Here is a 14,251-nt window from a genome sequence, read left to right as displayed (position 1 = left end):
AACTTGGTCTAGTATAGAGTTAGGTAAAGTGTGTTTCTTTACCTTGTACATTTTGTAACGTACAATCCGACGGTCACGATATGTAGTGATCCGACGGTTCATTCTGTCCTCAGTATTATCGACACTTGATCCGTGGCTTGACACCTGATTGGTCCATGATTTCTATTTAAAGCGCATGGAGGGTCATTTGTAGGCTAATCCGTGCATGAGAGAAGCATATGTAAATTTTCATTCTTTTATTAATAAATTGCCTGAAGTGGCCGCGTTGGCTCAAGCCGTGGACTGTTTCCCTCTTTGAGGGTTTTAACCACATCAAAAATACTGGTGTATTTATCTGCAATCTGGTTATGAGCGGTGTCCTTTGGTGTTCTGTCTCAGGAACTTACCCTGTAAATTCCTACATGTAGATGTTGATCCACCTATCCCCTTATGGTCCCTTGGTTTTCTTTAATTTCTTTCTCCAATAAAAGTGATTTCTAGAATGGTCCAAGGATGCTCCAAGAATTCTCTGAGTGTGAAATAGTATAAGAGAATGAATAGGAGCTAAACTCAAAACTATCAAAAATCTAAAAGTAACCAAAATATGTCAATTGTTTCTAAGGTGCCTTGTTATCATTTATGTCTATACTCTTCCTTTCCTTTTTCATTTTTTCTTCATTTTTCATCCATTTTCTCTCTATTTTCCATTAAATTAAAATTTATGTGTCTTCACCTTCCTTTTCTCTTATTTTCGTTTATTTTCATAATCGAATGCCAATTATTTATGGTTGGTATGGAATAAGAAATATTGTTGCAAAATGACTATATAAAAATTAATAGTTTTCCTCACTTTCCACATTAAGAGAAAACCCTCTCAATAAATATTGAAAATATTAGTTATAGAAATATATATATAATAATATTTTATTCCATGCGTAATAATTTTACTTTTCCTATTTCCCCTAAATTTTCTAGCAAAACAATCTACGTAAAAGTTATCCCTACAATAGCTTAAAAACAATATTTACATATGATAAATAAGGGTAGTATCCACCCAGGGTGGAGGGAAGACGGAGAGCAAACGGAGGGGGAGAGCGAATAGCTAGGGTTTCAGATCGCTGGGGTTGATCTCCATGGAAGGACGCAAAGGAGGGAGCTCCACTCCCTGCCATAAGGAGGCCGTGGCCAACAAGGGCAAGAAACCTCTAGAAAATGTCAGAGGTACTGTTGAGGAAGGAAGAAGAAATATGGAAGAGGAGATAGATGGCACCAAAATGAAGGAGAATAATAGCACAAAAAACAAGGAGGAAGATGAAAAAAACAAGGAACAAAGACAAAAGACAAAAGGGACCTTGTAAACCCAAAGCTGAAATCACTCCCAGAGTAGTTTTAAATGATCCTGCACTGCAGGCGCACAGGGATCACATGTGGACTTATGTTATCATTTGTAAATTCATGGGATTATGGCCCACTGAAAAAACTTTACAGATGTGGATCAAATACCACTGGAAACCTAAAGGGAGCAACCACCTACATCTTGGGTCAAAGTGATTCTTCACTGTGGTGTTCACAAATATTGAAGATAAAGAGAGAGTGTTTGAAGGGGAGCTGTACTTATACATAGTAGGAGGTCTCTATATGCGGCCATGGATGATGAATTTTGTCCCGGAGCATGAGATTTTTACTTCGATCCCGGTCTGGGTAAGACTCTATTCTCTACCTCTTGATTACTGGCAAACTGAATCCTTAGCTGCCATAGACAATAAATTATGTTGTTTTGTCAAAGATTCTGAAGCCACAAGAAGGGGAAAATATACCTCCTTTGTAAGGATATGTGTGGAGATGGATCTATCCGGAGCTCTGTAGGATGAGGTAATCTTGAAGGTTTTTGATGAAGAATGGTTGCAAACAGTAGACTATGAGCATATTCCATTAAGAAGTCGCAGATGCCATGAACATGGGCACCTTCTCAGAGACTACCCTCTCAGTAAAGTAGAGAACAAGAGCAAAACTAATACAATGAAAGACACTAACAGCTTTCACAAAGTGGTACATAGGGGAAAAGGTGGCAAAAGAGGGCCTAAGAAAAACCAAAAGGAAGGACAACAGGTCAGCCAAAACTAGTTCCAAGTTCTTGAAGAGGATGAAGAAATAACAACAGAAGACCAAGCAATGGGAGGAAGTCCTGGGGAGAAGGAGAATGAAGAAAAACGTGAACAAACACAGGATATTAAGAAACAAAAATAGATTATGATGAGTGATACAGAAATGGAGATGGATCAGGAAATGACGCAGAGTGCGATGGAATTGGGGGACCATGAGCTACAGGAGATTCTTGATAGGTAACACCTAGATCTGGAAGCGTTCTTGATTTAGGGAACAATGGGTGGGGTAGAATCATTACCTCAAGAAGAGTTTAATAGAATACAATAGTTCTTTTTATGGAAAACTCAGGCTAAGGGTTTGGAGGGGGAAAAAACATTGACAGGGAGAGTAATGAAGGTGTGAAAACGATTAAAACTACTCTAGGATTAGCACCTAGAAAGCCATGAAAGAAAAGAGGTGGGAAAGAGAAGAATGAGCTATTAATGGAATGTGGAAAGCTTATGATAGATTCAGGTAAGATGAAAGACCTAGCCAGCTACTCCTTCACAAATATTTAAATATGAAGTTCACATTTGGGAATATCAGAGGCCTAGGTAGTAAAAGAAAGCAGAGAATGCTTAGTAATAGACTGAATCAAGCAACCCCGGATATAATTTTTATCCAGGAAACGAAATTTTCCATTCAAAAGTTAAGACAAATAGATAACAAATGGCTCAGTAGATTTTAGTTTCTAGAAGTTAAAGCAGAGAATACAGCAGGGGGCATACTCACTGTCTGGAACCCCCAAAGAATAGGCATAATAGATGCTAAAGCATCTAGGAATTATTTATCTGTGGTTATCCAGCCTGTAGGAGATAGGGTTACCTATCTAGTCATGAATGTTTATGGCCCTCAAAGAATTGATGATAAACTCAGGTTTATAGATACCCTTGTGGATCTCAGGGATAGACACGCAGGGATACCTTGGATCATGGGAGGGGACTTTAACATGATCAAATCACTTTCATAGAAAAAAGGGGGAACTAGAGCTCTAAGTAAAGACTCTTTAGCTTTTCAAATCTTTACAGATAATATGAAGCTAAAGGATATTGAAACAAACAATGGCCTCTTTACTTGGAACAATAAAAGAGGAGGAGAGTCTCATGCAACCTCCGAGTTAGATAGATTCATTATCTCGGAGGACCTTATGCTCATAGATAAGGAAATAACAATGAGAGTTCTTCCCTTTGGAGGCTCAGATCACTCGCTGGTTCAAATGGAAATCCAGGGCATACCCCGAGGAATAGACCTTTCAGCTTTGAGAATATCTAGCTTTCCCACCCAAAATTCATTAGCAATATTGAAGAATGGTGGGCAGAAGATTTGCAGATTCAGGGAACAAGAATGTTCCATCTACACAAAATATTAAAGCACATCAAGCTTAGGCTTAAAGAATGGAACAAAAATGATTTTGGCAATAATTTTGTCGAAAGGAAAACTGTTGAAAATAAAATGCACGAACTTAATCAAGCCCTGATCAAGGAAGGCTTTGATAAAGACAAAAGTTATCAAGTTGAGAAACATCATCAAGACTGGGAAAATTTGTGTAAACAAGAGGAAATATTTTGGAGACAAAAAATCTAGGGTTCAATGGCTAAAAGAGGGAGAGCGTAACACTAGATTTTTCCATAGATCCACCACGGCGAACAGAGACCACAACAGGATCTCTTCAATCAAGGACGAGGATGGGAAGATTCATATCTCCCATGAGGATGTAGAAGCTATTTTAGTTCAGCGCTTCCAAGGCATAGCTCAGGAAAACAATCTAGAAAGATAACATTTCATCAGGGACTTAACAAGCCATATACCTAAGCTGGTTTCTAGAGAGGACAATTTCAATCTTAATATGTCAATGACTGAAGAGGAGGTCAATGAGGTCCTCAAAGACATGCAAAATTGCAAAGCACCAGGCCCGGATGGCTTTAATGTAGATTTATTTAAATCTTGCTGGAATATTGTTAAACAGGATATTTTGAATATAGTGGAGGAGTCCAAGTTGAGCAAAACTATTTTGAAGGTTCTTAATACCTCCTTCATCTCCTTGATCCCTAAACATGACAATGCTCAAACACAAAAAAGGTATAGACCCACTGCTTTATGTAGTGTGGTATACAAAATAATATCCAAGGTAGTGGCCAACAGACTCAAACCTATGCTTCCTACTCTAGTTTCGGGGGAACAATCTGGTTATGTAGAAGGCAGACAAATTCTAGATAACATCATTCAAGCTCATGAGGTGGTCCACTCGTTAACTAGCAAGAGAAAGGCTCGAATGGTCATGCAAGTGGACATAGCCAAAGCTTATGATAAAGTGAACTGGACCTATATCAGAAAAGTTCTTATTGCGTTTGGATTTGATCATAACTGGGTGTTGGAGGCCCAAAAATCAGGTCGACAACAAGGGGGATACCCACCCAGTCCAGACCTTGAAAGAAGCTCCTTTTCCATTTGGGATGGTGGGTCGGACTGGGGATGATGGGACCTGTTTCCCAATTTGTGTGTGAGTGTTGATTGATATTTATGTTTTCTAAAGATTTCTAAGTAAAATTCTTTTAATCTAAGTCCAATTTAAACATGCAATTTTATTCTAATGAACATAAATATTTTAAATCTAAACTAACCTGGGATTTAACTTTTCACTTATGCAATCTAAAATAATTTCTAACAACAATTGGTAATAAAGATCATTCAATTGCTACGAGAAAAGAATTGGATAAAAATGAATTGTTTCGTATAAAAAGGTAGCCAAAACAATTGTGAGAAGTGTATCGCATAGTAAGTCATTTATATATTAAGCATAAATAGAATAGGTATCAACGTAAAAAAGTGTCAAATGATAACTCAAACATTCAAGCTTTCATACATAAATAAGTGAGCATAAAATATTACTTCGACGCATAAGCAAAAATCATTAAGAGATAAAAGTACCATTGAGAACAAGTTCTACTCATGAGCTTCAACAATATAGATTTATCTCTTCCTGATTCAATATCTACTAAGAGTACAAAAGTGCATTTCAGTAGCAAACATTAAACACAGATATCAATAAATCTTGTTCCATTCATTCATCAAAACCTCCTCAGAGGGTGCAGAAGTACATGTTATGAGGAAACGTTTTTGACAAATTTCAGGACCCTTCTCTAAATGCATGAGAGGGGTTAAAATACTGCTACCTAAATGCTAAGAATAGTTTATTACAAAAATGTAGGAGGAGGTTTAAATGACCGTCCTCATCTAAGGTAGAAATAAATCAAAACGAAAACTAAAACTGATTCTGGAAATTAACTATCTATATATCTGTTCTCTAAGGTCGTAAGCATTTAGCATCGGCTTGAGGAGCATTGGTTGGCCGACCTACAACTTTAGCTGCCCTGCGAAAACAGAACCAACAAGCGCTGGTGCTATTTTCTCAGTAGAGTTTGTAACACATTTGAGAGTCATGCATTGACTGTGTGGTTTAACCAAGTATTTCCAGTAAGTATCCCAATTCAGCATGGTTAACTTCTTGATCGACTCTACCCTTTCCTTAGCCTTTTGTCTCCAGCTTGTCTGCAGTTGTTGTGCCTTCAGGAGAAATCTAAGAGTGGTCTCTGATATGAGGTTTGCTCTGTGCAGGTTTTCATTCACACGGTCAATGAAATTGTTTGCTGTTGTAGCCACTTTTTCCACTGCCTCATGTCGGGCGCTGAATGGAAATGCTAGATTTAAGCCAAATTTGCTTACCGCCCAAGGGGATACCTCATAAATACCACTGGTTTTGGAGCGTGGGTCTCGCCTTTAGCCTTTAGCGTTTTTCCCCACGGTTTTCTGGCTTTCAAGTGACCGAACATTTTGATGCCTTCCTTCTCAAGGGGTTTTGCCTAGCGATGCGTGATTGTGCTAATCGTGCATCAGAAACTTCTTCCTTTTTTTGATCTGGGCTTCCCAGGTGCTATTTTCGCCTCTTGCGCCTCGGTCAGTGCTTTCTTTGGCTTTTTATTGAATAGTTTTTTCCCTTACCAACCAATTCTTGGTGCATTCCGCCTAATCTTCATTTTCTTTAATGAATTTCTCCATGAACTACTTGTTGTACCTTTCTTCTGGCTCTGGTAGATGATACACAAGACTTAAATCTTATCGAGTGAATGACCCAATGAGGTCTTGGCCTTGAGACTTGAATTGTCTATCTGTTATATCAGCACTGTCCAGTACCCACTTGACCATGTCTGTGTATGGAAGAATCTTAGGTCTTGCTGTTATCTAGTGCAAGAATGAACATGCAAGTTGAGTAATTGATGCTTAAAATGACCTGTGTAAGTCTCTTGTTGCTTTAACCTCCATAACTCTGGGATTTTCTTCTTCGAGCAGACTGTACATGCCTTCCCAGGTAATTCTGTTGGCATATTTATTACAGGTGGTGTCTGTATATAAGGGCATCATCTCTTTGTCCTCAGTAACTAGAGCTTTTCCCTTTTTTCCCATTATGCTCTGCAAATTTCTTCGTATATTATTCTGCTTTCCGCTCCTGCAATTTACAAGTAAGGAAAGAATAATGGTAAGAGATAAGGTGATGGGAAAGCTCTAAATGCTGAAATCATATGAAATATATCACCCTATGTGAAACAACCTTTCGATCAGATCTAAATCTTATCTCATTAATGACCATCAACTAACCATTAAATTGACATTAATGCACATGACTTGGTATCGGATTATGAGAAAAGATTTATTGAATGATGAGTCCTGTAGATCTGCGATAAAGTGATTTTGTGATTTTCTTCGCAATATCACAGATCACAATATCTCAAATCGCAATATCGCTAATATGTTTCGTTAACAATCATTCTTTACCTTCTATATCCACGAGATGTGATTTGCGAGATGCCTTATCGCATATCGCTGGATTGGAATATTTTACCTTTGGTGATGCCTGCAACATATGTAATCTGCGATGTGCGATGAGTGTTTAAGGTGTGTGATCATGCATCATGTTTTCGCAATTTCGAAAGCTTGCTTATATGATGTCTTCCATTACCTTTTGCGATGTGGTGTTTTATTGTTGAGAGAAAGATTTTATTCGGAACTTATCATAAAACTTAAGTTTTTTATGTTTTCTGGGTGTTCTCCTAAGTTTATGATAGTATGTTTTATTCAAAGGAAAATATAAGTGCTATTTTTTTATTTTTAGAAGGGTCCAATTTGCTTAGCTTTATTACTAAAACTAAATAAAAAGGGGCTTTTCTGCTGGCCACAACAATTGGTGATTCACTAGGAAGAACCAGTTATCCCTGATTATCTTTTGAATTTTCTAGACTTCCAAAATAGAAAAGTTTTCTAGCAAATCAAACTTTATTATAGAAATATAAAGTGCATCATGCTTTCAACTATTAATGGTAGTTTGTCTCTTTTGTGTTAACTCTAATTATTTACTTCCCAAAGCTAGTCATTGTATTTACATCAACCACTACTTGAATTTATAAAGATAAAAACAAAGACTTCTCTGTAAATCAGTTTTAAGTTTGCTCATTTGTCGTAGGTAGAGCCTCTGCTGCTAGCAGGTGTTCATAGCCTCAACAAGGTTACCAGTTACCCAAAAATGATCCTGTATCCTACTTTGGAGAAATGTAGAATTTTCAAAGAGAAATCCAGGTCCACACTTGTTACTTTTTGTTTTCTTTTAATTCTTAAATAATAATGTCTTGGTTTGGTAGCCAAATTATGACAGTGCCATTCACTTGATTTATAACTTTGCTAAAAAAGTTGGCTCGTGATGAGACCCTTGTCTTTTGATCATAACAACCTTAATTCATTTCCCTGTTTTGGTATGCAGTTTTGGCAATGTCAGCAATTCATAATATCTATGATCATGATAACTCTGCTTGTGATGAGACCTCTTATTCTTTAAGTCTATGGTGTATCATTGGATTATTCCTTGAAACTTGTAATTCCCTAGGTGGGGAGGGAGTCATTGGTTCCTTAAGAATAGCTCTGGATGACAATTATAGAGTTTTTGGAAACAACATTACTACAGAGAACCTTTGTTTTGTTACTGATGCTTTTCATTGACTAATATAAAAGAAATTCCCACTAAAGGTTTCTTTTCATCAAAATTTGTAAGGATGAAACTAGTAACGTTTTCAAGCTTATAGCCTTTTGACTGTATCGTTCAATAATAAGGATCCATTTTCCAAATCAGCTCTATTTATACCAGGAAAAAACAAAATCTATAAAGGAACGCTAATATTTTTCATGAATTCGAAAGGTAACCATTTACTACCTGTTTTATTATCAAAATAAAGCTATAAACAATAATTTACAAAAATAGAAGAGGTCATCTTCTATGGAAACTATTTTTTAAAGATTTTCCCATTAATAGGTAAACATTTTCTTTTCCCTGCTAAATATTGCAACATGAAAGTGGATGGACCTATTATTTCAACAATTTGGAATGGGTCAAGCCACATTCGTTGGAATTTGGAATGTTTGCATTTTTCTTCGTGAGCCTTATCCCATTTCAAAACGAAATCCCCAATTTGAAAATCTTTCCTAGATGCCATGTTTGAATCAAACGAAGCCTTTACTAGTGCTTGATGATGATCGTGTGTAATTTTGTCCTATTCTCGTTGCTCTTCTAGCTTAAGGATCAGCAATTGTCTTAGCTGTAAATATGAGGTTGGTGTTTCATCAATAAATTGAACTAAGGCCAAAGAAGGAATTGCTAGATGAGTTGGGAGAACTACTTCTTTCCCATAAACTAAATTAAATGGAGAAGTGCCAATGGAAGCTTTCTATGTTATTCGGTCTGCCCACAGAGCATACATCAAATATTTGTGCCAATTTTTATGATTTTGATCAATGGTTCGCTTAATGATTCTAATTAGATTTTATTCGTTGATTCGGCCAACCCATTTCCTTGTGGGTAATAATTGGTAGAATATTTAAGCTTAAAACCTCTTTTAAGTGCAAATTTAGTCATAACAATGCCATAGAAATATGATGCATTATCAAAAATTAAAGCAAAGGAAATGATCGTTTCTTTTATCTCCCGGCAACAGTTTGACAAACCTGACATTTCCTTACGTAGCTATGCACATCTTTAAATAGTGTAGGCCAATAGTATCCTGTGCGCAAGATTTTATGTGTTGTAGCATCTCCCACATAATGTCCACCTACTCGTCCATCATGGAGTTTCTGCAACACCTTTTCAGCTTCATATTTCTCAAGACATCGAAGGAGAACAAAATCATTATTCATCTTAAAAAAGTACATCGTTTACATGTTAATACTGCTTAGCCTTCAATCTTAAAGCTCTTTCCTTTGTATAGTTCAGATTTGAAGGAGCATATCCATTCTTTAGATAAGATATGATATTAGCATATTCTGATTCAATATCATTTAGACTTACCTCATACATTTGTACCTCTTGATTCGGAGATGATATTTCAGAAATAAGCGATGCTCCATCCAACATCTTGCAAAAGCCTTGACTTTTTACAATATTTGCTGGCCTAATCTCAGCATCATATTCTTGTAAGGAAGTGGCCCAATTTGCTCTCTTTTCACCCACATATTTCTGTACTAAGAGATTTCTTACTGCTGGAAACAGTACTATGATCTTTGTATGGGTTTTAAGAAGAAAGGGTCTAAAATGTTTGATCGCTTTAAAACCGGCATAAGCTTGTTTCTCAACGTCAAATAATTTAATTCAGCCCCTTGCAGATTTGAATTAAAGAAGGAAATTGGAGCTTCTGCCTTGTCTTGATTGGCTTGAGTGAGTATCACAACATATGATTTATCAGGGGTAAATGTATACAAAATAAAAGGATCAAAAAATTTTGGAGTTGCTAGGGATGGGAATTAACAATTGCTTGCTTAATCAGTTTAAACAATTCATATTCCTCTTGGTCTGATTTGAAGAGTGAATTCTTCTTGATCATTGCTTGTAATGGTGACACAATCCTTGAGAAGTCTGGAACAAATATTTTAACAAAATTAATTTGGCCAAGGATGGATTGCATGGCTTTCTTATTATGAGGGAAGGATATTTCGGAAATCTCCTTAATTCTATCAGGATCAATATGGATTCCAGATTTTGACACTATAAATCCAAGAAGTTTTCCTTCACTTAATGCAAAAAAGGAATTTTTTGGATTAAGTGAAATTCCATACCTTTGGCAACGTTGGAATATCTGCTTTAAGTCTCTGAGGTGATTACCACACTTTTTATAATATACTATTATGTCATCCAAGTAAATCACCACTGATTTGATTACTAATCCCTTAAATGCAATATCCATTGCCCTTTGCAATGTGGTGCCAGCATTAATCAAACCAAAAAGCATATTTTGATATGAATAAGTACCCCATTTGGTTCTGAACGTGGTTTTTAGCTGATCGTTAGGATGGACTAGAACCTGGTTGTAGCTGGAGAAACCATCTAAGAAGGACATTAGTTCTGATCCTGCAACTGCTTGCAATATTTGTTCCATAGGAGGCAGGGGAAAATTATCCTTTTGGTAAGCTTTGTTAATATTTTGAAAGTCAATACAAATTCTAATATCTCCGTTTTTTTTCTAATTGGAACCAAGTTGGAAACCCATCTAGAATGTCAAACAGGAAAAATAATTTTGGCTTTCAATTATTTATTGAGCTTGGACCTAATCTGACTTTCCAAATTAGGATGGATCTTCCTCAACTTTTTCTGGACAAGTTTTTCATTAGCTATCATTGGGATAGTACGTTGAATGATTGAAGTGTCATCAATCCTAAGGTCATTGTAGTTCCAGGAAAAGACACTTTTGTATTGTTTCAGGAGACGAACAAAGGCTAATTTTTCTTCACGGGCTAGGCCAAGACCTAGGTTAATATTCTGTGGCTTGGTATCTATTCCTAGATTTACTAATTCATAGTTCAGAGTTGAACTCTGGAGTCTTGAATTGGTAGATCTCTTAAACCGGTCTATCAAATCATATAGGTCTTCCAATTTGACTACAGATTTTGGTATAGCATTGTTAGTGCTCTCTTGTTGTAATTGTTTATCATGTTGGTCCTCTTCAATTATCTGATTAGTGTAAGATCCTTCCGATGTCTGGAACCTTACAATATCAGGGTCATCGTTAAAAATTCTCTAGTTTCTAACATTATCAGCGATGGAGGGCCTAAAGATCAATTCGATTCAAAATCTGTCTGGGCTATAGTCTTCTAAGGGAATGAGCTTGGAAGATACATTAGCCAGGAGGTCAGAACTAGCATTTTGGAGTCTGGGAATGGATGAAATATTGAATGCTATAAAATGTTCAGTCAGATCTTGCACTAAAGATTGATAATGTTTTAAATGACCTGATAGACAATGTGTAGTAATTCATACCTGTTTAATAACAATCTCAGAGTCTCCGAAGACTTGTAGATACTTGATATCTAATTTGATTGCCTTTTATAGTCCTTGAAATAAAGCTTCGTATTGTATAGTGTTGTTTATGCAATAAAACTTGAGTCTACATGTTAGCATAGTTATTTTTCCCTCTGGACTAACAAATACACATCTCGCTCCTGCTCCATCATCAGACTTAGATCCATCAAAAAGCAATTTCCAAAATAAAGATTTATTTACAGGACTATCTATATAATTAACACATTTAGAACTATCTATTTGAGAAATTTTTTCTACTTGAGACAAAACAGAATGTTCTAAGTAAGGCGAGGTATGAGCATTACAATTTCATAAGGAGTCAATAGAATAGTTGCCGATTATATCGTTGTTGTATGCTATAGGTTCATTTTCTCCTTCCAATTCTGTCACTATGTATTTTTTGTGTCTTTCTCGTTCAACCTTTATCTGATTCAGTTTACCATTGTAAGGGAGCCACATATGTGACTAGTCAGTTGCAAAGCATCCATGAAGCTTATTAAACCAATCCCTACTAAGAATTAAGCCATGAAATTCCGGGATGTCTGCAACTAGAAAATCAATGACTTGACATACCTTTGGATCAGATAACAGCCTTATGGTAACTTGATTTAGTTCACCAATTACTTCAACTTGCGATTGGTCTAGCTGAACTATGCGTACTTCAGAGTTTTGAGGTTGGACGTTTAACTTTTCACATATTGTTTTAGGTAAGATATTAGATGAAGCTCCTGAATCTACCAAACAATTATGCAAGTTTTTATTGAAAATTTCATAAGTGAGAAGGAATGGAGGAGTATGGGATTTTGACCTACCTCCAATTAAAGCAATATCATTTGGATCAACTTTATTTTCCATATTAGTTGGAGGTCTTCCCATCTCATGAGAAGCTTGCGAGATTACAGCGGTAGGAAGAGGTGCAACTGGTATTGCATGTAACTCTTTCAAAAGTAGCTTCTGTTGATGTTTCAATTTGCTCAATTCATGGAAAGTAATGTTAGCCCTAGTCTTCTTCATATCTTCAATGATATTATACTCCATCTCATCAGAAACAATCAGTGTTTTAGATGGAGTTGAAGAATTGGATGGGACTAGGCTTGTTTGAGTCGCTTTTGGTGATGTTTTCTTACTTGTGACTTTACCTTCAGATGTTGAACTTGTGCTCTTCTATTTAGAACTAGGTTGTGGATGATCGAGTTGATTTCTACTTTTGGTACTGATTGGTGATGCTTCTTGATCCTCTTCATATGGAAGGATGAAGTCCCACATTCCCTCTAACTCTACAACTTTATCTTCATCAGTAGGTTCTTTGTTAGAAACTTCCTTTTCTTCTCCTTCCAATTCGGCATTTGTTATAGCATTAGGCGACTTTGAATCGGTTGAAGGATTTTTTCTATAAGGGTTGTAGGGCTATTTAGAAGAAGTTTCTGCTACTTGTCTCTTAATGTCAACCATTTAGATAGACATGGTTTTTAGGAATTTCTGTAATCCTTCTAAATCAAATGGGTCTTTTGATTTCTTTTTCTTAGGATCATCTCTAAAAGTAACCTTCTTAGATTTTCTTTCATCAACAATGTTTTTCTTTTCTAAAGCTAAGATACATTTTTCTATCGCTATTGCTTCCTTCATGTTTTCAACCAATGCTGTCTTGTCGGCCATGTCAACAAAGATAGCTATGTTTGATGGTAAAGAAAATATGTACCATTCACTTCTAACTTCTTCGCTAGGTTTGGAAGTAGTCAGAATTTTATTCAAAAGCTTTTTGAAACGCGTGTTAAAATCTTTGATAGGTTCTTTGATTCAGTCTTTAGATTCGATAGATCATTGAGTAGAATTGTTGTAGATCTATCATCTCTAAACTTAGTCAAGAATCACTCTTGAAAAATGTCGGAACTAGATGGATCCTAATGGTAATGATAAATACCAGTATCCGGCTGCTCCTTGTAAAGTGTAAGGAAAGAGCCGAACAACAACATCTTCATTAGTAACACCATTTAAATTTATCGATAGCATAAATTTGTTTATGTGTTCTTCTACTAGCATGCCTGATTTAGGATTAAACTTGGGCAGCCATTTTTCAGGATGGGCCGGTATTTGACTCAAGGGCACAGGTATTAAGACTGTCCCTGGGTTATTCCATGGGGTTTGGGCCATCACTAAACTACTAACAAAGGAAAGCATAGAAGAAGTTCCTTGTGGTTGGGAAGGAGTGAATATTAAGTTCCAGATGATTGAGAAATAGATGTTGAAGTTCCAGTACCTTGTTGTATGACAATTTGGAGTGGGGGAGTGGAGGGTTGACTACGCAATGGAGAAGATGAAATGGATGATGATGATGATGAATGAGTCTCACTATCAGACCCTTTAGGTGACTTCCTTGCTCTTTTCCTTTTAGGCAGAGGTAATTCAGTTGGTCCGATACCAAAATTCTCACTCTGCAATCTTGTAAGAGGATGAGAAGGATTGTATTGCGAAGTCAAACTACCTTGAGATATTTCAGACTTTTGTGGTGATATGAAAAATCCTTGAAGTTTATGAATCAAAGACTCAACTTCAAGAGGTTCTATAGTACATTTCTATGAAATGTTTGGGTTTGTGGCAGTGGTTGTTGTTTTCTCAACTTCTCGCTTAGGATTAAAAGATTCAGAATGCGATGGAGAAGTCGGGGGAGATGTTCAAGGTGATTTACTTTTAGAATGGTATTTCGATTTTGATTTACTAGCCATTCACAATTCGGGGCCC

Source organism: Pinus tabuliformis, chromosome 9 (assembly GCF_031772625.1).
Source record: "Pinus tabuliformis cultivar Carrire ecotype Pingquan chromosome 9, CPIR1, whole genome shotgun sequence".
In the NCBI taxonomy this organism is placed as follows: domain Eukaryota; kingdom Viridiplantae; phylum Streptophyta; class Pinopsida; order Pinales; family Pinaceae; genus Pinus; species Pinus tabuliformis.
Note: the sequence above shows the minus strand (reverse complement) of the source record.